General features: G+C 39.2%; 1 long non-coding RNA gene across 1 annotated transcript in view; it reads right to left on the bottom strand.

Annotated features, from left to right (window-relative positions):
• LOC119785075 overlaps positions 1–21,782 on the bottom strand; it is an 80,014-nt gene extending 58,232 nt beyond the window's left edge. The window contains exons 1-2 of the long non-coding RNA XR_005281005.1: positions 21,720–21,782; positions 19,159–19,225 (exon numbers count right to left, since the gene is read on the bottom strand). This is a non-coding gene — a long non-coding RNA (uncharacterized LOC119785075). The remainder of the gene's footprint in view (positions 1–19,158; positions 19,226–21,719) is intronic.
• Positions 21,783–23,574: the final 1,792 nt, after the last annotated feature.

Here is a 23,574-nt window from a genome sequence, read left to right as displayed (position 1 = left end):
GGTAACAGAAACAGAGATTGGATAAACTTTCCCTGTGATTTGGAAAACTCAGAGTTTCCCTGAGTTCAGATTTGGTAAACCTGAAACTGGCCTCTTGATTTAGGAACACGAATCTTGATCTTTAAAAAACTGCAGGAAGCAGGTGGAAAGGTCACCATGCTGTGGTTGAAAAGTTTTCAAATTGTATTACGATTTCTTGTATTACGAATGCCTTGACATCCAATCTATTTTGGTTGCAACACTTTTTCTGCTTTCCTTTAAGTATAGATTTTCTTGGAAAATTAGGGAAGGACTTTCTAGAAAAAGGGGGGATGCAGTTAAAAGATGTTAAAATGAGAAACTTCGGAAGTTTTACTAAGAACGTAAAGAGCAGGTATATGTATCGAAGAAGCAGGCAAGGGGAGACATGCAGCTTGGGAGAGGGAACTGAAAGCATGTTTGCGTGTGTGTGCCTGTGTGTACAAAATGCACTTGTGACACTGAGCAGTATTGACAAGTTGGTCTGATGCCCCTGAGAAAACCTTCAGAATTCAATCTCATTGATTCCCACAGAGGAGTAGAGGACGTTGCCTCTGGTCCATACCCTGAGTCATTACACACACAGACACACACGCAAACACACACACACATGCCCCCAACCTGTAGTGCAGGCACATTTAGTTAAAACCACTCAGTATTGAAAGTGAAAATAAAGATACTTTCAATAGATTCTTAATGTTGAACAATAGACAGTCAGAACCTCTAAGCAACGTGTTTAGCTCCAATGTGATTCTTTTTTCACCATTTTCTCTTTAAGTCAGCGTGAGCCTGATGGATTGAATGGATTCACATTAATCGGCTCATATATGTTTTCACTTCATGTGTGTTTGTGAGCAAATTAAGGGGGAGAAAGAGATTATGTCGGGTGTTGAATGGGTTGTAGTAGTGGTGGCGTTGGAGGGGTGGATGTATGGCACAAAGTCCATGTGTTGTATGACCTTGGTCACCGCTGAGGGGACCTAGATTCTTGCCAAGCCAATCAATAAGCTAAACAGGCAGAGGATGGCTATTTGGAGCATGGGAAGCCAAATTCAAATACTGATAGTTTATCTGCCTGTCCCAGCACCACTTCTGTGCAAATATTGGACCAGCACATTTTTCACGGTGACTTGCATTTGGAAAAAAAAAATGAGAGAAAGAGATTCAGAGAGAAGCAGTGGGGAGGGGGGGCTGGGTGTGAGAACAGACATGGTTGAGAGGATATGTTTCAGGGATGATTCCTCCCTCCTCCCTTCGTTTCCCTCACACACAAGTGCATCTATATTCATTGTACACGTTTTGTACTAAACACAACTAAGTGACAAAAGGCATTCACCAATACGGTGTTAAGATTTTGGAAATGATATTAAACTTTCTTATATATAAAAATAACTATGGAGTCAAGAAAGTTAAACTAAGTTGGGTCAAATCCGTTCTGTCAGCAAACGACAGGGATGGATTAACAATCCCTGAAATTTGAACTAGTTCTTTGTTATGATTATTTTACACTTAATCCTCGCTGAACTATGTAGAAAGCTGCTTCACTGGATGTATAAAATATATTAAGACACATTTATACAATTAGTCTCTTATCTCTTATTTTATCTTTTTCAGAGCCATAATAAATATTTTCCCCTCACTTCTTACCCAGTTTTTGCATTACATTGTCAGAAAAGTTAGACAAATAAACAGCTTAAGACTGCAAACAAACAGCAGTATGTAAATGGAGGCTTTAAATTCCCTTCCACACATTCAACCTTACCCAGTAATTTACTGGAAACCTACTGAGTCAGGGTTATAAGTGAATAAAGGCGGAACAAATTTTGCTGGGTAAAACGGAATTTACTGGGTCAAGACACACTATCACACCCGCTATTTTACCGGGACTTCCCTAGTGTAAATAAACCTGTAACATTGTAGGGTAAGGTTATACGTTTTCTTTAACATTTGTTGTGAAATGTTACCTCATGTTATGCACACTTGTGTGTTTAACAAAGGGGTGCTCAAGTCCAGTCCTCAAGAGCTACCATCCTGTAACTTTTAGATGCATCTCTTCTCTAGCACACCTGAATCGAAAGACTCCCCTCATTTAGCCCAGCAGAGGCAACGTAACGAGCCACTCGTTTGATTCAGGTGTGTTAAAAATGGGGTGCATCAAAAAGTTTCAGGCTAGTACCTCTTGAGGACTGGACTTCAGCACCCCTGCTTTAACGTCAATCGTTATCGTAAATGCATGTGAATTAAATCATAAAGATTTAGGTCAACGGTTGCTTGGAAAGTTACTGGAGAGATTCTAACAATGCATTAAAATTATACATGTTTAACTGTGACTTGATTTTAAAGCTCAGTTCCTCTCTATGAATAAAAAAAAAAAGGTTGCTTTTGTAAAGAATTATGATTTTATATTAATATATCTCTGTATCCTTTAGGTTCCTTTGATTGGATATTTTTTATTGTTGACTTGTTCGATGTTTGAAGTCCATTTATACTGCATAACTGTACTACTGTTTAAATCTCACCAGGGAGTTTAATTTAACTTTTTTTTTTTCAGGTTTCTTCTGTAACCTCCAGGCCCACACAGAACCAATCCTGACTTGGATGTCGAACTTTAGTAAGACAGCGGAGGAAGAAGTTATTAGAACATTTGGTAATAAAGAATTGTATTTTTCTCTTTAAAGTACAATACATGATGCATTACAAATCTGATCTGAACATGCATAGAAAAAACATTTGCCCCTAACGACCCCACTTTCAGAGGCATAGACCAGTACCGGGTATAGCAGGCTAACAAAGAACCCAAACGACTCCCCATTCCTAAGGGGCGGACCAGTTCCTCTGGTTTAATTTGCATGTTTTTTAAACCAAAACGAGTTTTTGGGCTACTATATAAAGCTTCAAACTCAATGCTAACTTCAGTCATTTTGAGTTATAAAAGCTTCCTGAATGGGAAGTGAAACATCTTCAAACTTAGAAACAAATTCCAGTGATTTTTGAATTTTTTGGAATTACTCTGACCTAGATGACTGAGAATCTTCACCAGCATGAGCATAAAAAAAGGAAAAAATATTGAATTATTAGTTTTTGTAACTCTTATCAATTAGCATAAGAATCTGATTTTGTGAAATTGTTACTAAAGTGCTTTTTACTCTAAAGGTGGAAATAGTTGCCCTCTTTTCAGTTTGTATCCATCATCCACATTTTGCACCGGGTTTCAAATGCTAGCCACCATATACAGGTATTTGGGCCGAGAAAAGCTTTGCATTCTGAAATAGAGTATTTATACTCACACAAGTGTGTGTTTAGGTGGCCAAGTATTGACTACCTTGTGAGGACAGTATAAGGCTAATTTCCCAGGAATATGCTACTTTGTGGGGACATGGATACTTCAGGGGACCAATCAGTCGGTCCCCATGAGGGAAGCTTTTCTTTCGGTTGCAGGTTAGGTTTAGAACTAAGGTGTGAACTGAGTCTAGATTAGGTTTAGAGTTAGGGTTAGAGTCTGTATTTGGTCAAAGAAATTACTTTAAAACGAAAAGAAGTTAATGCAAAGTCCCCATAAGCATATCAGGATACCAGGGGGGAGGGTGTTTGGCGAACGGAAAGACAATGATGTTTCTTAGAGTGATCTGTTGTGGATGACGGCAGCTGGATGTGATCAATAATGAATGAGTGACACATGCCAACCACTGTACCCCTTCCACTCTGCAGAGACAGCAGTGAGTCCAAAATGTGTGTGTGAATGTTTAAGTGCAAACATGTGTGACAGCAACAGAGAGAGAGAGAGAGGGAGAGCCCTCTGAGACAATTCAAAGCTTATGGAAAAAGAGGGGAAAAGTGGTGGAGAGATGGATAATTAGACCGACAGAAGAAGGGAGGGGAGTGGGGAGAGCTCTGCTTTTCCCATCAGGTGTAGAAGTCAAAGCCAGCTCATGTCGGTGCAGCAGAGACTGGAACAATGACTTCAAGAGCAACAGCAGCAAAACCACATTAATTATTAGAGAGGAGCGATCAAAGCACAACTGTGACATGAAATAAATGAATTAAAGCTGGAAAAAAATATTGCCATCTGGATAAAGGGTTTCACATCCCCAAAACAACTCAGAAGTCCGCCTTTGTTTCATCTGTACTTTGTACTACCTGCCATATAAAACACGGCTGCAGTAAAATTATGCTTAATCTATTTTTTTTCAAAACAGCTTACTATAACTTGATCTTAAGATTTAACACCTTGAACATTAATCTCTATCTAAAGAAAATGTTGTTTATGTATGAACCAAATTCAGTGCAAACAGGTAGTATAAAAAACACAGTATGTACTCAACTATGTATGAAAAGAGATTTGGGGTATTACAGTATGACTTTCTTTTAGCCACAATATCTATGAAGCTTGAGAAGGATTTTTCACCTCCCAAAAAAAATTATATTTACTGTGCAGCACATACATCTACAACCTCTATCGTTTCCTTGGATGTTTAAGACAGTCACCTGCTTTAATCAATACTGAACAGTTACTGTAGAAGCTTTGTGTTAGGATTCCCGTTGGTGTGGGTTGTTTTTTGTGTTTTCCTCTCACCACCACCAGGCGGTGCCCTGTCCTCGTTGGGCCTCCCTGCACACCTGCGTCTCGTTGGGTCATTACCAGAGGAGAACTTGAGCTGCGGGCTGTCACCACCAATTCGCCAGAGTGTTTGCCAGTATTGGGAAGACTTTCTGTGTTACTGGATAAGTCTGGACCTTCTACCCCTGGAAGGAATTACTGAGTCTCACTGAGCAAGGGGACAACCTCCACATGATCCGTTCAAGTCCACTCCTGGAAAACTAAGTGACAGTCCACTCATTTACTCCTCTGGGTCCAACATATGTCTGCCTGTCCACTCTCCAACGAGTTCCCTCTTCTCTGGATTAAACCCCCACAAACTGGATCCAAGGATTAACCAAGAGCCCAACAGAAGTGAGTGCCTCTCCAGCACTATTCAAGCTTCAGTCTATTTTCCCACTGTCCCTGAACTGATGACTATGATCTCCCCTTCAGAGTTTCCGGTTCCGGTTCACCAGTCCGCTGAGTTCCAGCATTGTTCCCCCACAGAGTTTCAATCTTCATCAGTGTTTGCTAACCCACAATAAACCTGTTAAATTTTTACCCTTGGTCTCTGAGTGATTCTCTGCATGTGGGTCAGATCTTTAAAGCCCATTATGACACTTTGAACTTCAGGACTTCATCTGAATTATCGTCTTTTGTTGAGTGTTGGTACTTAAAGTGATGTTCTGGAAGCTCTTTGATGTTCTTATCAGGAATAATTACTTTACCTGCAAAAGACAAAAATAATTTCAAATTCAGAAACCCTCACCTATATGTCATGTTGCCCATTTGTCCCAATCAGCTGATTGTGAATTTAATTTGGACAATTTCCAAACAAATGAAAAATCCGACCGTTTGCCCCTTCATTGGGTGGACTTTAAGTGGTTCTTTAGAGTAACAGGGATCTAAACCAAGCATTCTGCATGGAAAAGGCAAAGTGGAGAATGCAGCAGCCGCTTTTAACTCAGACTTGTTCAGTCTGTTTTAGTAAGCTATAAAGACTAATGGACCTTTTAATTAACATATTACTACTCTTCAAGTCGTTTTGACTGAGGTGTGTGTTAGCAGGTTTTTGGGTTTGGTAGCAGAAAGCTCTGCCAGACCAAACTACTGTGACGTTTTCTTCCTGTTTCAGTTCCTCCACTTGCTTCTGGCTTTTGTCCTCAATCTATCTGTTTCCAACTATCTCACTTTCTCCCTCTCTCTGCTTGTCTCTCGCACTGACACTGGGCGCTGCTGTCCTCCCTGACCATCTGGGCTTCTCCTCCACAAACATCAGTGTGTTTGTGCACCTAAGGTTTGTGTGAGGCAGTTAGTGAGGAGCCACTCCTCAAGAGGCAATAAATGTGTATGTCTCTGTTAGTGTTTGTGGGTGTTGAGTGAGCTGTTTTGTGTGTCATTGGAAGTGTTCTCCTTCGCCAGGTGGACAGCTGCTACTTAGTAGCCTTTCAGCCCAGCCAGCAAAGTCAGGAAGAGAGAGATGGCAGGCTTAACCCCTAAAATGCCAGAAAGAATCTACACTTCACCAAAACTTAATTTTATTTCACTGCTATTAGAAACACTGCTGGGTTTTACTCAGAAAGAGTTAATTCCTTCCTAGTATTACATACAATTGCCATTTAAAGGGTTCTCCATAAAAACCCATAATGAATTTATATTATAAAACACACCTGACACATCAAACAACATGACACATCAAATAAAAGCATAAAATATGACATTTCAAAATAAAACAATATCTAAGCAAAGAAAAAGAGAAGCCATGATTAAAAAGATCTTCATGTTCCTTTTTCAGATGCTGAAAAATTATGATTTCCTACAGATTAAATGGTCAGTCGTCAGCACAATTCCGTTTGGGCAGTCCTCTCTTTTACCCCTAAAAAAACAGGAAAAATCAGCTTTTAGTGGAAGTGGGAACAGCTTGCTGATGTATGTCTACCTGAGTCAAACGACTCTGCAAGCGACCCGGTTTAAAATTGCCTCAGCTTTGACCGGCATGTTGTGGGAACAACAGAGCCAGGTTGAGCCGCTAAATTCTGTGACACAAGTAAACGCAATGTACGGATGTCAACACATCGCGGCAGTCGCTTCAGATCAAACAAGCCGAAACAACTCTGTTTACAGTCGATAAACATGACACTGCACTGGTGAGAGGGATTTGGACGGATAAAAAAGCGAAATAATGCAGAATACTGTCTACTCTCTTGCTCCCGTCCATGTTGCTCTCCATTATTTACTTCCCTGATTTCCATCGCACTGTAGACATCATCAGCGCTCACCCAGCGTAATGCTGTCATCAGACACGCCTTGGTGGGGGACAGTGGCCATGCAGCTTTCCAGCAGGGGGTCAGACTTTTGGTCAAATGGGAAAAGAGCCAAAAAGCCGATTGTTAGCGGGGCCAACCCGGTTTTCGAACACCCTGGGTTTCAGTGTGAAAGTGGCTTTTGTTTACATTCAGTCCTGAGAACATACAGTAGAGAGAAGGAATACATTTATCTTCCTTGTGATGAGGGAATCCCAGGTCATGACCCAGAGAAAAATCGATGCATTCAATTAGGTCTGAATAAACTTCACATTTCCCTTTATTTCAACAACTGGTTACTATCCATTTTTCAATTTCCCATTTTAATTACAGATGCATTGATCCAATCCGTAGATTGGCATCAGCTCTGATATTTAGTGATCCAGAGCACATTACTTGTGATTGATTTTTCTTTATTTTTGCTGCTTACCTTGTTAATAAATCATATATGTACATTTATATCTATGTTAGTTTGTTATCTTTTTTAACAATGTTTATGTCAAGGCTAAGGCCTTCACTCAGATGGCAATATATATGAGTCATTCATTCAACAGTTAAATCATATCGGTATCGGCCGAAACGCTCAGCCAAAGTATCGGCATGGTATTGGATCACCAAAAACTGGATTGGTACATCTCTAATTTTAATTATTCTGCCTTATTACTTTCCCAGGAAACAGAGTAACATCAACACCTAAATCATGAAAGCACATATTACATAGCAGGACCAAATGTTGAGGATTATTTAAACTGAGTAGATAAAATCCACTTGCATAATAAGAAGTAGCTTCATAAAAAGCTGCTGTCTGTTTTAAACAGTCATACATTGTACAACTTCTGACTGACATGCTCTGTGTCACTTCATACATTGTACATGATCTACATGTACATCTCTGTTTTTTTAGCATTGCTGTCAGATTTAATGCTCTTATCCATCCCTGTGGTCCTGCCTTTGTCTGGTCTTTAAATGGGGGTTAAGGCTCTTCCAAACCATTAGGGCCCTGAGCTCTGAGGAGCATCTTTCCACCTCCTACAGAGATCTGCTTTAAGACTTGGTGGCAGTAGCAGGCACTCAAACCTCTGGATTAGATAAGCTCTCAACGACTTAGCAGCGTCCCTCTTGCTTTCTGCTTTCTCGCAGCTACTCTTAGTCAAGCTTTATCCATCCGTCTGACTAAAAGCACCTTCTTTAAAGCCTTTCATAGAGTTTAATAGAGTCTTAAAGCAAATGCGAGCAAAAGACTGCAACTCTGAGTTGCTCTGATTCTCAAAGATTGCCATTTTTAAATAATTTGAGGGAGGGATGTTCATAAATAGACAACTTCTTGCATGTTATCATCTCTGCAAAGTAGTATTATGTCCTTAGATTTTCAAAATCCCCAACATTTATAAAACTTATCCCTGTTTTTCATGGTCTACATCCATAATTGATTTTCAATATTCTGTACAAGAGTGGATTGTCTTCTAAATAAAAGCAATGACTGACAATGCTGCTTTGTCCCTGGTCTCTTTTCTTGGCTCCTCGTGTTCTTGCTTCGATAAACAATATAGAAACCAGTTCCTTCGTGCTCCCAGAGGATCGTGGGAATTAGTGTTTTCTCTCAAATCTGGAGTCCACTTCCCCTTCATCTGAAGCAGAACAACATATCCAAAACTCCCCAATCAGCACAACTGATGCTCCATGTTAGCTGATTAGAAACAGTGGCTTTATTTGTAGGGACAGCTTTGGAAAAATCAAGAAGAGGGTACCCTCCCCTGTGTTTAGCTTGTAGGAAGTGGACAGAGATATCCCTCCCATTGTGTATCTTTCTCTGTGACATTTGTTCAGACAAAAACGGAGAAGGAGAAAGAAAGAAATGGTCCATTTTCTAAAGCCTTTCCGTTTATGCAGGAATTAAACAAATGCAGGAAAAAATGGGATAAAATCGGCTTAGACTGTTGAGACAAGTACATGTAGGAGAAGGCACAAAAGGAGGGGTGTAAACGGTGGATTCTTACCAGCTAAAAACTTATCAAGCACCGGCTTTGTGCTCAATCCATTTAAGTGAGTCCCTAACATGCCCCTATTGTATGCCTTTAATGGTCGAAAAGTGACTTGTGCAGGGCTATCGCCTCTTCATGGGGATTACAGCTAAGTGCTTAAGTTGTAGCGAAACCCGGATTTACTGATGGCAAAGAGAAAAGGGCGAGCAAGGGAGGGCAGGAAAAGGACCCTTACCAAGGATTTGTGTCAGGATCGTGCTGTTTGTCTCATCTGTGTGTGAGGAGAGGATGACATGCATTCACACACACACAGTTATGGCAATGCTACTGTGCAAGATCTATTTAATGCCCTGTAGGTATTTTCCTTGCCACCCCATCCAACCATCTATCCCTCTCTCGTGTCCCTTCCCCTCTCTCACCCTTGACTCTTTTTAATTAATTTCTAGCTGTGCTGCTGTGTAAGAATTGGCCCTGGAAGTGCCTGCACTGCAAAATGGATCTAGAAATAAGTGAAAATGTTTTAAATTAAGTGAATTTACTCTTAATTTAAAGCAGGAAAATAAGATTGTTTGCCAATGGAATGGGTATTTTTTACTCTTAGAATAAGTTGATTAGATAATATGCACTTGAAATAAGACAATGCAGTTCTTTTTTCTTATTTTATGTGTAAATTGTCTCGTTTCATTGGCAAAATGTCTCACTTACCCCCTCAATTCAAGAAAAAATCACTTATTTTAAGAAAAAATGACTTAATTAGATTTACATTTTTCGCAGTGTGCTTCTACAGTTTCAGATTTTATATCTTACTAGCTGCCAGAAAAATATTATTAATATATTTCTTGCTTTTTAAGAAAGAATGAAAAAAAGTAAAACCAAGCAAGACATAAAAAAAGAAAGAAAAAAGACAGATTATGCACAGTTTAAATAAAAAACAAAATCATAGCTGTACATATCTGTCTATCTATATTAGTCCTAAAAAGTCACAGTTAGTAAATACAGACCAACTGTGTGTAATTTAATCTCAGTCTAAATACAGCTGCTCTGTGAAGGCCTCAGAGGTTCATAAAATAACATGAGTCAACAAGACCACAAAACACAGAGGATAGGTGAGGGATAAAGATCTGTAGATGTTTAAAGCAGTAGCAGTATTAAAACAATTTGTCAAGCCTTGAACATCTGACAAACAAATCTGAACAATATAAAACTCACAAGGCTGGGAAAGGAGAATGCATTATTCAGAAAAGCGCAAAAGGGAAAAATGTTGATGCTAGTATTGCACTCCACAATTCTAGCCTTATGAAAGAGTGGCGAGCAGGAAACCATTTTAGAAAGAAAGCACCAAGAGTTTGTTTTTGTTTTTTGGGTTTTTTTTTTTAACACAAGCTATGATTAATGAGACACTGCAAACATGTGAAGAAAGTTGTTCTAGTGAGTTGAACTTAATTGTTGAACATGAAAAACATTAAGATGTTAGAATGGACACTGTCACTTCACATAACCTAGAACACAATCCTTACAGTAAAGGATATACCGGTACATTAGCTGGCACCATGATACTTTCCTTCACCAGAAGGAGAATCTCAATGAAATAAGTGTGAAGATAGATTGAGCTTAACACACAGTAATAAAAGAAAACATGTTCCAGGTTGTAAAAAGACCTCACGCTTAGAGCAGGGGGGTTGAGCTTGTAGCAGGACAATGACCCTGAACATGAAGAGATCAATTAAATCATGTAATATAAATATGTTAAAAATACACCAGTTAAAGTATAAGTTTAACCACTTTACATCCAACTTTTTATAGCTTGTGCACAAACGCATTGCATACCAAAAATGCTATAGGCCAGTAAACAATATTACAAATCCCACATGCTTGTGATATATCTCATTTGAAAGCTAAGATCTTCTAGTTTCTGTAAATATGTGTAGATACTCTGCAGGTTATACACAACCAGAGCTGTGTTACTTTAAAAATGTCACACAAAAAAACAACTTTTTTTTTTCTCCTTGAATAAAAATTGTTATATTTTTTGTATCATTCATAGTTGACCTCTCTCACTTATTACAGAAGTTCTTCATGGCTTCATGTTGTGGAACTGTGCAAATTTCAGATCCCTAAGCTTTGAGGGACTATGACCCTTTTTGTTTGTATATGTTGAAAACTGTATTATTTAAATTTTGTGACTAATTTGACCATAAAAAACACATATCTATGTTTAATTTAATACATTTTTTATCTAAGCACTTTTTTTTCACAATATTTCCAATTTTGATGCGTAAAAAGTCCACTCCGCGAGTAATCGCTAGGTTCTGCTCTCTCCGCTCACTCCTTACACAGGTAAATAAATCCTTTATTTTCAACCAATTCTTAAACTTACAATATACTATCGCAAAGCTCACCTTATAAAAGGTCAATCAAAATATATGTCAAACAAAGTGCGACACAATATTGGTGGACAACCTGCTAAACAAAACTGCCGGACACATGGAGTAAATTGCATGTATGGAGTAAATAGGTACAGTAGGTAAATACCTTCCCCTAGATCAGTCATCCCCAAAGTCGGTCCTCGAGGGCCGCTGTCCTGCAGGTTTTAGAGGTTTCCCTGCTCCAACACAGCTGATTTTAATTGAAAGCCGATTAACAGGCTGTTGCTTGACTTCAATCATCATAATCAGCTGTGCTGAAGCAGGGAAACCTCTAAAACCTGCAGGACATCGGCCCTCGAGGACCGACTTTTGGGATGCCTGCCATAGATGGTCCAAAATGGCAGACAAGTGTCATTACGGAGATGGATTATGTTTTCATCCTTATGTTTTTACCTTTTTTTTTTTTGCAAAAAAATGAACACAACAGAAAACAAGGTCGGATCTGAAAATTATGAATTCTGAGTTGATGACAAATTATTAATTATTTGTTTTACATTTGAATTGATGGTTAGTTTCCTAAGGATTATTCGATTCTAAAAAGGGATAATATGCTCTGTTTCACTTTGATATGAGTGTGATATTTGATATGGAAATAAAGGAGGCGACGTAATAGCGTACCAATATTGGGCGTTGGATATTAAGAGGTTTTAATGCAAAGGAGAACCTATTGGTAGACTTGATTTCACAAGTCAAAGAGGGGTGGTACACCAAAAGCATTTATATTTTAAAAAGAAATTTATTTTAAAAATATGTTTGCAAACAATATATAACTAACTTGTTTTACTCTTTAAAGTAGCCCTTTTTCCTTTGTAGTTCTAATTCAGTTTAATTTTGTGCTCAGTTTGTTTCACTACAGCGAGTGAACGCTTGTCATCAGCAGCAAAGCTACAAAAGCTCCATCCCTTCCAGACATGAGCAACATGATACGCATTCATTTAAATAGGAAGACACCCTGATGACACATAACAGATGAGTGTGCAAGTGTCATAGAGAAACCCATCTCCTTAGAGCATTGTGTGTTGTCTCTGAGCTAACAAACTGAATGAAGGCAAACTCGGGAGCACCTGCTGCTATTGTCAAACTCGCACCCACCCACACCCGCACACCTTTCCCCTCAGCACACAACACCCAATACTGAGCAAAGATGAAGAAAGGGGCCAAGCCCTGAGCAAGGCAAAGGCCTACCTATTCATATAAAGTCAGCAAAACCTGTGTCTTTTCTCTCACTAAGCCTTGATATGTCCTCAAAGCCACCGAGGCTCATTGTGTGTCCACCTTTGTTACCTTGTGTTTAAGCAGGACGATTATAAAGATGATGATGATGGTAATGACTGCGTGGATGGCAGTGGCTTAAGGAGAAGCAGCTGCTGAAGGGTTGAGAGAAGCGCAGACAATCGTCCTGTTTACTCAAGAAAAGGTGCACTCTGGATCATCAAAGTGGTGGCTGCTGAATGGTGACTGACTTGTGTGTGTTTCTGTGTGGAGTCTGTGTACCTTCACGTCTGTCTCAGACAGTTTGCAATAAATGCCTCAATTGATTTCTGTCTTCTTTTTTTGGTTTTCTTTTCACAGCAGGCATGTATGTGTCATATTGAGTTAGGCAAAAAAGAAACAAATAAACTATGACTCAGTAGGTAAACAAGAAATATGCTGTTCGTTCTTCTCTGTGATCTGTGTTCACTAACACCTCAGCAGAGTTGCAGGCTGTTTGCCTCCACAACACGCTGCATTATTGCAATAAAAGATGCAAAAGGAGTCACACTGCTCAGTAAACAGACTTATTTTCAGGAGGCAGAGGTTTTCCCATTCAAATAGTTTTTGCTGTGTTTATTGGGGGATTTATGACAAAAATGTATTAGGTACTCCAATAAGCTTAATCATCAAAATGAACACAAATAAAACTTGACACACAGTAAGTTTGACACCAATTACAAATGTCACAAGAGAAGCACAATGTGAGAAGCAGCTATTACTTTCTAAAGTTCTGCTTTGTGGTTCTTCTCTGTTAGATGAAACTATTATAACAGCTTCTACTGCCATTACCTTTTTACTTCTCACTATAATTGAAACCAATCCTAGACATATTAGTGCTTCTTTTATGGTGTTAACCTAAACTCTGTCATGGCAGATGGCCATCACACTAAGCCTAAGTCTAGTTTTTTTTTCCTGTTAAAAGAGAATTTTCCTTGTATTGGTACCTGTATGCTGAGTAAGAGGGATTGCTGCAAAGTCAATGAAGCAATGCAAGCAACTGTCAACTCAGCTTGATACTCATCCAGGAGGAGTGTATGATACATTTGCTGGGTCCCCCTAAAACTTTTAAACTAATTTGTTATAAAACAAGATTGACCACATTCTTTGATAATTACGAGGGGAAAATATCGAATCTGTAAAAGATCTGTAATCGGTGAAATCTGTATGAAAAATAAATGCATTTCACTGAATTGAAATAGTCAAGATTAAGTCAGGGAGTAATCCAATTTCAAAGCCAAAAAGTAGCTCTTGGAAAGTATCATCAGGAAGCATTCAACCTCAGAAGACACCAAAGACTTATATACCGGTAAGTGTGATTCTCATGGGAAATTCCTATTTTAATTCTGATTACCAAGACAAAAAGTATACGACAAAAATAAAGCACCCTTACGCAACAAGATGGTGGTAGCATCATGCTGTGGGAATGCTTTTCTACAGCAGGAACAGGGAAACTGGTCAGAGTTGGAAGATAAATGAAACAAAACACAGCGGGTACTTTGTAAGAAAATCTGGTAGAATCTGCTTAAATCCAGAAAAAATACAAAAACAAAAAAAACATGTAAAACATATAAAAACATTAGATGAAAAGGAAAGAATATCCAGCACTGTTTAACTGTCCTGGTTTAAAGAAGAGCGCCTCATCCCCAAGACATTTATCAGCTTTCTAAAGTATGTCTGTTACATTCATGGTGGCATGACCTGCTGTCTAATCTTAAGGGCTCTTCCCAGGATTTGCTGTCTTCTCTCTGTGGCTGCTGTGATATTTTCACCCTACTTAAGCTCCAGATGCTGAGAGGCTCCTTGCGCTGGCTCTACTGCAAGTGCACAAAAGAGGTTAATGCACCCAGGGAGGGAGACGCAACCAGCTGTTGGCCTTCTAATGCTTAAAACCTTCTTCCATTTCTGCTCCCCTCTGTCTATCCTTATCTTTCTCCCTTCCTCCACCCCTTAGAGGATACTAGCCAAGGCAATCAAGAGCGCTCGAGTGGTGAAACATCTGCTGGGAGCGTTTCAGTACAGCTGAGAGCGTCTTAACTCCTCCTGAGCAACAATATAAAGCCATCCTCTGGTCAGGAGCAGCAGGGACTTAGAAAGAGATCAGAGGAGATAATAGTTGGATGAAGGACTTGAGGGCTGCAAATGCACAATTAGTAGGTCCACACAGAGATGGGGGCAGCAAAAGAGGAGGGGTGGAGGACGTATGCGAATATAAGGCATAGTTTTGTAAACAATGGATTTGCATTAGCAATATAATCTGTTACATGCTTTATTTTGATAAAGATGTAGGTTTTAGTGGGGGAGGAGTGCATGTATGTTATCTGTAGATACATGTTCAAGACTACAGACATGTAACATGTGGTGTAAAGGAGTGCTTGGACATGCTGTCAGAACAAAGCAAGGAATAAACAATGAGCTCATGCCAGCCTGTTTCAGATCTAAATACCTCCAAACCTGTCAATGTAGGGTGGAGGTTGGTTGAGGACCCAAATATAGAGATGAGGAGGCAGAGATGAGTTTTTGCTGATTTAATGGCAAACAGAAACAAAACCCGAGAACAGAATGCAGAAAACCAAAAACCAGGAGACACACATGAGGAGCCAAGTAACAAGAAACCCGCAAACAGTAACTGAAGAGGAGGAGTATATCTATATAGGGGACAGAAGGAAGAATAGACTAATCAGCTGATATGGAGTAGGTGTGGATAGAAGTACCTAGAAGGGAACTAGGGTAAACAAGACTGGCACAATGAGGCAACAGAGAGGAACAAAAAATGCAACACAGCTTAAATATAACATAAAATGGAAAATAAACCAATGACCAACAAAACAAAATGACATACATTACTGAAAACTCAAAAAGAAATAACATGATGTTCAAAAGGGGAGAACCATAACAAAACCATCCATCCATTTTCTTCCGCTTATCCGGGGCCAGGTTGCGGAGGCAGCAATGTAAGCAAAGATGCCCAGACTTCACGATCCACACACACATTTCTTCCGGGGCACACCAGGCCAGCTCAGAGACATAGTTCCTCCAGCATGTCCTGGGCATTCCAGGAGGCCTCCTCCTCCTCCATATCTGGAACACCTCCCGAGGGAGGCAACCTCTTCACTAGGACAGTCCTTTACAGCGAACGCTCCGTCCGTCCCTCACTCATGAACGAGACCCCGAGATACTTGAACTCCTCCAATTGAGACAAGGACTCTCCACCGACCTGAAGAGAGGAGTCCACCTTTCTCCAGTGAAGAACCATTGCTCCGGATTTGGAGGTGCTGATCCTCACACTTGGCTGCATAGCACTCCAGTGCACGTCGGAGGTACTAATTTGATGAGGCAATAACATAACCATTTATCATTAATAAAAAGGACTGCTTTAAATGTTTACAGAAATAGCATTATCAATGACTCTGGCCTGTCGCACTGACTCAGATGTCATCATGTGGTTTGAAGGGTTTGTTAAAGAACACATCGTCTCCATTCTCCCCTCAACATACGACCCATTCCAATTCGCCTACGGACGAACCCGCTCAACTGAGGATGCCATCTCCTCTGCTCTTCACCTGAGCCTAGCACTCCTGGTGGTGAAGATCACCCTCATGTGGATGCTGTTCCTGAACCTCAGTTCAGCTTTCAACACCATCATCCCACAGCATCTGATAGGAAAACTAAAACAGCTGTGCTTCAATACACCACTATGCAATTGGCTGTTAGACGTCCTCACAAACAAACCTCAGTCAGTCTGAGTCGGATAGATGACCTCTGATGTCATCACCCTGAGCACAGGCTCCCCTCAGGGCTGCGTCCTGAGCCCCCTGCTGTTCACCTTGATGGCTCATGACTACGTCCCCAGGTTTACCACCAATCCCATCGTGAAGTTTGCAGATGACACCTCAATGGGCCTCATCAGAGTCGATAACTACCAGGACTACAGAGAGGAGGTGGAGCAGATGGTGGGCTGGTGCAGAGAAAACATTCTGATCCTGAATGTGGAGAAAACGGAGATCATTGTTGACTTCAGGAAAATATGGCTTAATTACACTCCAGAGAGGTGGTCAGTAGCACCAAATTCCTGGGGGATGCACATCACAGACATCACCTGGAATCACTGGACAAAAGGGCCCAAAAGCACATGTACTTCCTGCAGAGGATGAGGAGAAGCCATCTGCCCCCACCTATCCTCACCACCTTCTCCAGAAACAACATAGAGAGGTTCTGACCAGCTGTCTAATTGTGTGGTGTGGAGGCTGCAGACTGGAAGAAGGTGAGAAGAATGAAAGACATTTCATCTTAGAGCTGCGTGTCCAGAGTCCGTAACATTATAAATGACCCCTCATACCCCTACCGTGGACGGGTTTCATTGCTGCTGTCTGGAAAGAGTCTTCACAGCATTCGATGCAGATCCAGCAGATTCCAAAACAGCTTCTACCCCACTGACATCAGACAGCTGAATGTTGAGAAAACTCTATATTATGTCACAGACTCTACATCACACTGATAACAACAAACCAAAACACTGCATAATTGCAACATATATATTTAATGCTCTGAACTTCCATATCAGTGTGTCTTTTTTTGTACCATGTTTTTTCTCCCACACTGTTTACATTTGATCACTGCTGCACTTTAATAAATGGAAATGTCACGAAAGGTGTTCAAAATGAAATTTGCTTTGGATGCACACATATTAAATGTCAAAACGTTATCTGTTTTCCCCAGTTTAACCACATTTGTCTTAACTTGCTCTTAACTTCCATATCAATGCATTTTTGTACCATGTTTTTTCTCCTACACATGTTTACATTTGATCACTGTTGCATTTTTTGGAATGGAGATGTTCATTTTACTGCTGAGCTGCTGCTCATTCACTGTTCAATGCAAAATTTGTTTTATATACAATCCGTGTATACAAACTGACAATAAAAGATGTCTAAGTCTAAGAAACATTAGCTTATTTGTCCTCTTTCAGGTTTATCTACTTTAATCCTCTGGCTGTTATAGCTGGCATTAAATTAAGCTTCATTGACCCTTTATGGTGTAATTGTTGCATGTTTGAAATCATGTTGAAAGTAAGAAAATCAAGGTTGCCTGAGTTGTGTTTTTCACTGGCTGGTCAGAAATCTGTACGTACTGACTGGGTCATTCTGCCTCTTTGTCAGACCGTACCCTAATTTAGTACAATTTACTTTCCACATATTAGTTTTTTGTCCCACCAACCTACTTTTATTTCTCAGTTGAAAACAAATTATCGTGTACTAAGGTAGCTTGTTAGGTAAGCATTTTGAAATATACATCACAATTATGGCATGTGTAACAGTTATGTGTAATAATGGCATAAAGAAGAAGGGGGGGGGGGGTATGGTATTGAAAGGACTTAATGGTATTTAATTGATTGCATAAAAGCCTTTGTTGTTAAACGGTTTCAAGACTCCTGCATGGAGAAACTGGAAGCATGCATTGCTCAGCTTTGATTTTGGACCATTCTTCTTTTTACGCTGTGATTGTTCTTTCCATAACTTTTTAATTTTTAAGTCATGACTGGCTGGACCATTCTTGCAGCTTTATGTTCTTTCTCTAAGCCAGTTCTGAGTTTCATTAACAGTGTTCATTGTCTGGCCTTGATGTCTACCAATCCACTCAATTATATGAAGTCTGCCAGTACTACCAGTACCAGTACCACCATCTGTAGAATACCACACCATTGTGTTCTCACCTCCGAACCTTACTGTCAGTATGTTTTTTGGGCTGATCATTTCATCCTCCTAACATGGTGTGTGTTTTGGCTGCAAAGTGTTTTTCTCTCCTGTGTAAAGACTTAATCCTTACAGAAATGTACATGTTTGCCAAAATGTAAACAAATATCAACATGCTTTTTCTTTGGAAATGGAATCTTGCATGGTGAGCATGCATACAGGCCATGGGTGCAGTGCTTATTGCTCTCTATAAAACAGCTACACCTACTAATTCCAGCCTTGTTCTTCTTCAACTATTCTGTTACTATGTCCTCGGTCAGAAATCTTGTAAGGGGCACGTGGCCATGGTCATTATTTCCAGTAACCGGAACATTCAGAAGTTTAGAAGTTATTAGAAATGTACAAAATCTTGCAAAACATTATGTTATGTTATTTATTTTCTCAAATTATTTATTTTGATTTCTTTCTATTTGTGGAAACTTAGGTTGTCATGGGGAATATTTCATGTCAATAACACCTTTGGAAATACAGATAATATGAAAAATGGTGATGTGTTCAATACATATTTAGATTACGACACAACAGTGGAGTTGCAAGCAGGAGTTTGCCCTGCAATCGGAGGGTTGTCAGTTCAAACTCTGGCTTTCAGTGTCGTGTTCTTGGGCAAAAAAGTTCGCCTCCATATCCTACTGATGGTGGTCAGATGGCCCGGTGGCGCCACTGTACGGCAGCCTCACTTCTGTCAGTGAGCCCCAGGGCAGCTGTGGCTACATTGTAGTTTGCCACCATCAGCGTGTGAGTGTGTGCATGAATGACTGAATGTAGTGTAAAGCACTTTCGTCAAGTCTTCTGACTTGGAAAATCGCTATATAAGTATAGGACATTTACCATTTATTTTTGGCTTACCTTAATTGCATCTTTTGAAAAGTTGCAGAAATTGATTTTTCATTACACCGAAGTGCTTTGAACAAACCTAAAGTGGCAGAAAGAGTTGCATCACTTTATTACTTTATAGAAGACAAGGAGAAACTGAATCTGAATTGAAAACTTCGTACAAAAAAACATGTTGAGTCTTTGTTTAAAATATTGTAATTTTGAAATCTTAATAAATGCAAAAGAAGAGTAACAGGATAAACAAAAAATTTAGATGTAGCTCACTGGTGAGTTGTTCTATTTTAAGAAGAGGCTTGTGGGTGCCTCATAGGGTTATTGAGTTCACCCTGATCCCTGCAGGCACCACATTGGTAAACCTTGGACTAGATCTCTATATTAGTACTAGTCAGGTCTTCATTTATTACAAATTAAATCTTTAGTGATGTAGTGAAAAAAAGAAAGGACAATAAGATGTATTTCCTCAGAATTTTCCTTTACAAAGTGAATAAACTAAAATAAGGCAGTCTTAACAACATCAGCCAGCACTGATTTCCTGATGAAAAAACAGAAACAGTATTGAATTTAGAATAATTCATCTAAATATAATATATATAATAAAATATATAATGAAAATATATAATAAAAAACACAACAGTAACAGGAAAGTGTACCTGAAAAACAGCCATTAATAATTTTCTCTTTTATGCATTTTTCGGTGATGTTAAAGCCTTAAAATGCTTTCTCTATAACTAAAGCGTTCATATGTTTTACACAGCAAAAACGATCTAGAAATGCATAGAAATTCTTAAATGTATTAACCCTTTAGTTCAGTACGTAAATAATATGATTAGCCAATGGAATTAGTTTTTAACTCTTAAAATCAGTAACTTAGATTATATGCACTTGAAATAAGACAATGCAATTGTTTTTTTTCTTATATTAAATGCAAATTGTCTTGTTCCATTGACTAAGTGTCTCACTTACTTCCTCAGTTCATGAAAAAATGCACTGTTTTATAGAAAAAAGACTTTTGCAGTGTATGCCTGTGATGGCGCAGTGCTACCCACTGCACCGCCACCGGCATGCACTGCAAAACATTTATTCCCAAGCCAGGTTCTTTCTGCATGGAGTTTGCATGTTCTCCCTGTGCATGAGTGGGTTCTCTCCGGGTACTCCGGCTTCCTCCCACAGTCCAAAAAAACTGACTGTTAGGTTAATTGGCTTCTCTAAATTCTCCTTAGGTGTGAGTATGTGTGTGAATGGTTGTTTGTCCTGTTTGTTTCTATGCTGCCCTGCAATGGACTGGCGACCTGTCCAGAGTGGACCCGTCTCGCCCGTAGACAGCTGGAGATAGGCACCAGGACCCCTCACAGCTATGCTTGGGATAAGCGTGACGAAAAATGGATGGATGGATGCCTGTGGTTTGATTCACTTGAAACTCTAACACCTTTTTTCTCAGAGATGTCATATTCACTTTGAGACTCTGAAATTAACTGAGACATCAAAACTTGGACTTGATCTAAGACTCAAGTCTTAGCAAGAGTCTCTCTATTTTTTGAGGAGTCAGTATAAGAGCTACAGACTGCAGCTGCTGCACAGGTTTCATTATGAAAAGATACGCTTGATTGTTAACCAGTGATGCTTGTGGATTATGGGCTGTTAAAGGGCGCATAACAATCTGTTTACGTTAGCTATAGCTTCATAATAATGAACACATGAATGTCTCTTCAAATTAGTGCTGTATTGAATGACTTTGGATCATTTAAGAAAAAAAATACTATGCAGCTTTTATCACTTTTTGGGGATGGTGAAATAAATGTTAAAAGATTAAAGAATAACTGCTAGTGAACATTAAAAGATTTGGAAAAGATTTTTAAATGGTTGCCTGGGAGTTTAGGCCTAAGGACAAAATGGACAGGGTGAAATTCTTAACCTTCAGAAATGCGAGGTGAGAGGGGCACTAGATGCGCCTTTAATGAGAACGTAACAAGTTTATTCTGAATTGAGTGTGACTTGTGACCATTGACTTGAAATTGGGAAAACATTAGTCACTGAAATCAGGGGTAATTTTCAGGAAACGTTCATTAACATTTCTGCACCTGGTGTTTGTTAACCTCTCATAAGCAACGTAATTTAATATGACTGTGAATAAAAAAAAAAAGTCAAAATCAATATTTTATTTTTTATAAATTATAAATTATATCATTTAATACATTTTAATGTATTATTACTTTTTCAGTTTTGTGTTAATTAAATTAATAGAGTTAATATACCTAAAGTAGGAGGGTATGTAAACTTTCAAGCACAACTGTATACCATCCAGCAGATTTAAGTAGTCTTTCAAAACAATGATCAAGCCATCCTGTTTTCACATGGCTTTTTTCATACTTTCACAATAATGCACAATATAAAATAACACATAACTATATAAAAGACCGAAGAAACAGGCTTAAATGCAAACAATTTGGCTAATTGTGTGTAACTGACAATAAAAACTACTGTTTCCATTTGATTTTCTGCACTGTTTTGTTTAAATGTAGTGTTAAACGGAAGCAGAAGTCATGAAAGCAAAAATCTGCAAACAGTGCACTCACCAGGCTTCAAGATGCCGCCTGTTGCATGTCCTCCTCACATGCTCTTGTCATGTAAACTGCGAGAGAGAAGGAGCAACAGCTGGGATTACAGCACTGTTTTCGAGAGGACCAGGATGTGTTGGTTAATGCGTGCTGTGGGCCGGCCTCTTCTTTAATGATAAGGTTATCTCTGCAGTGTGCCTCCAACGTGAGGTGGGACATTCTATGCATTTAGAGCAACTCTGATTTAATGAATGTGTTTCACATATTTCATATTGTGGTAAACAATGTGGGGTGCACATGAAAGTGATTGATAAAAGCAGTCTCAAATGTTTTTTAGCGGCACGTATTGTCTGAATGGTGGATTGATAAAAAAGTGTCCAGTGAACTCCATTCAAAGGGGGATAAGTCATGAGTTTGGGCATGCAGAACTGTGTGTGCAAAGATGGCAAACTTCCACACATTTAAAGCAGCCTGCTGAGGGCGTCCTTCTTAGCGACAGGTGCAGGCCCAAGAGACAATAGAGCTCCTCCAGAGCTGTCGGCCAGCAAAACACAGAGACAAAAAAAACCAGAAGAGACTGCAGTAATTGTGCTCAAGAGAAGCAAAGAAGAGCTTTTCTAGATCTTTTCTTTCTTTCTAGTTTTGCCTGAATTCAAAGGTGAGAATAAGAGGCTTAACAAAGTGAGAGAAGAGTTTAAGATACTTTTGAGAGGAGAAATGGAGTAGGTGCTGCAAAGAAAAGGAGAGGTAAATATAAAGGGAGCATGAAAGACGTGCAGCTACACCCTCCTCACGCTTCTTTCAGCTCAAAAGATGACTAAAAAGGCTGTTGAAAGTTTTCAGCAGGTCTTTGATTCGACCAGTCTGCAATGTGACTCCCGACAGGCACAAGAAGTAGACATCAGAGGATTTTTTTTGTTTTTTTTTCCCCACTGGCCACACAATACAAACCCCTACTGCCAAATTGGATTCGATTCAACATGTTTGTTGGTTTCAATTGGTGTATTTTTAGCAAGAGTGTAATGTACTGTATGTTTCCTGGGTGAGAGCATACACAAATAAAACACTGCTTTGGCCCATGCTTCACTCCTGAATGACATTCACAGATATAAACAGACACTTTATTATTCGTAGAAAGCATTGCACATGTGGTTGTATGCCTACTGTGTGTACTAAAGTTATTGCCAAATTGGATTTGCACACATCTTAAAGAAGTTTAATGACATCTCTCAAAATGCAGCTTATGCAACTTTCTGCAAAACAAGGATTTTAGTCATATCTAAAGATAAAATCTTTGTTTAAAGCTGTCTAAAAGAACCTTAAAACCCACATGAAATGGTTACAGTACATGACAAGTTTAAGGGAATTTTCTTTGGCTGCTTACATTTTTTAAGATTTTAATGACATTAACATTAATTTATAATATACAATCAAAGACAAAAAATAATCTCCAGTATATAAATTGTGTTTATTTTAAGCCAGTTTGGTTAAGACAAGAAGGAAGTCACACAATGATTTTCAAAATAAAGCTTACTTTTAATTTATAGGGTTCAGACTGTTTCAAAACAATAATCTAGATAATTATGACGAGATAAAGGTTGTAAAATCAGCTGACTTATTGTCTGATTCTCAAAAACACAACGCTATCTTTAGAGCAAAGATGTGTGACAGATTTGGTCTTGATCCTTCCATTTGTATGTGCAGCTGCTCATCACACCCACTCAGTCATTGTCAGACTCACTTTTGAGTATTTAGAGGAACATAAGGGCTTATTTCTCCTGAAAAAGCATGCAGCAACATCAGGGAGACATGTATTATTAACTAACCCCATTGGTAGGGGTAGTATGACATTTGTCTCTTTCCATGTAAACAT

This window comes from Cyprinodon tularosa, unplaced genomic scaffold (assembly GCF_016077235.1).
Source record: "Cyprinodon tularosa strain WSP-4 unplaced genomic scaffold, ASM1607723v1 ctg24, whole genome shotgun sequence".
Lineage (NCBI taxonomy): Eukaryota > Metazoa > Chordata > Actinopteri > Cyprinodontiformes > Cyprinodontidae > Cyprinodon > Cyprinodon tularosa.
The sequence above is the reverse complement of the archived record's forward strand: the minus strand, read 5'-3'. Positions and strand labels throughout refer to the sequence as shown.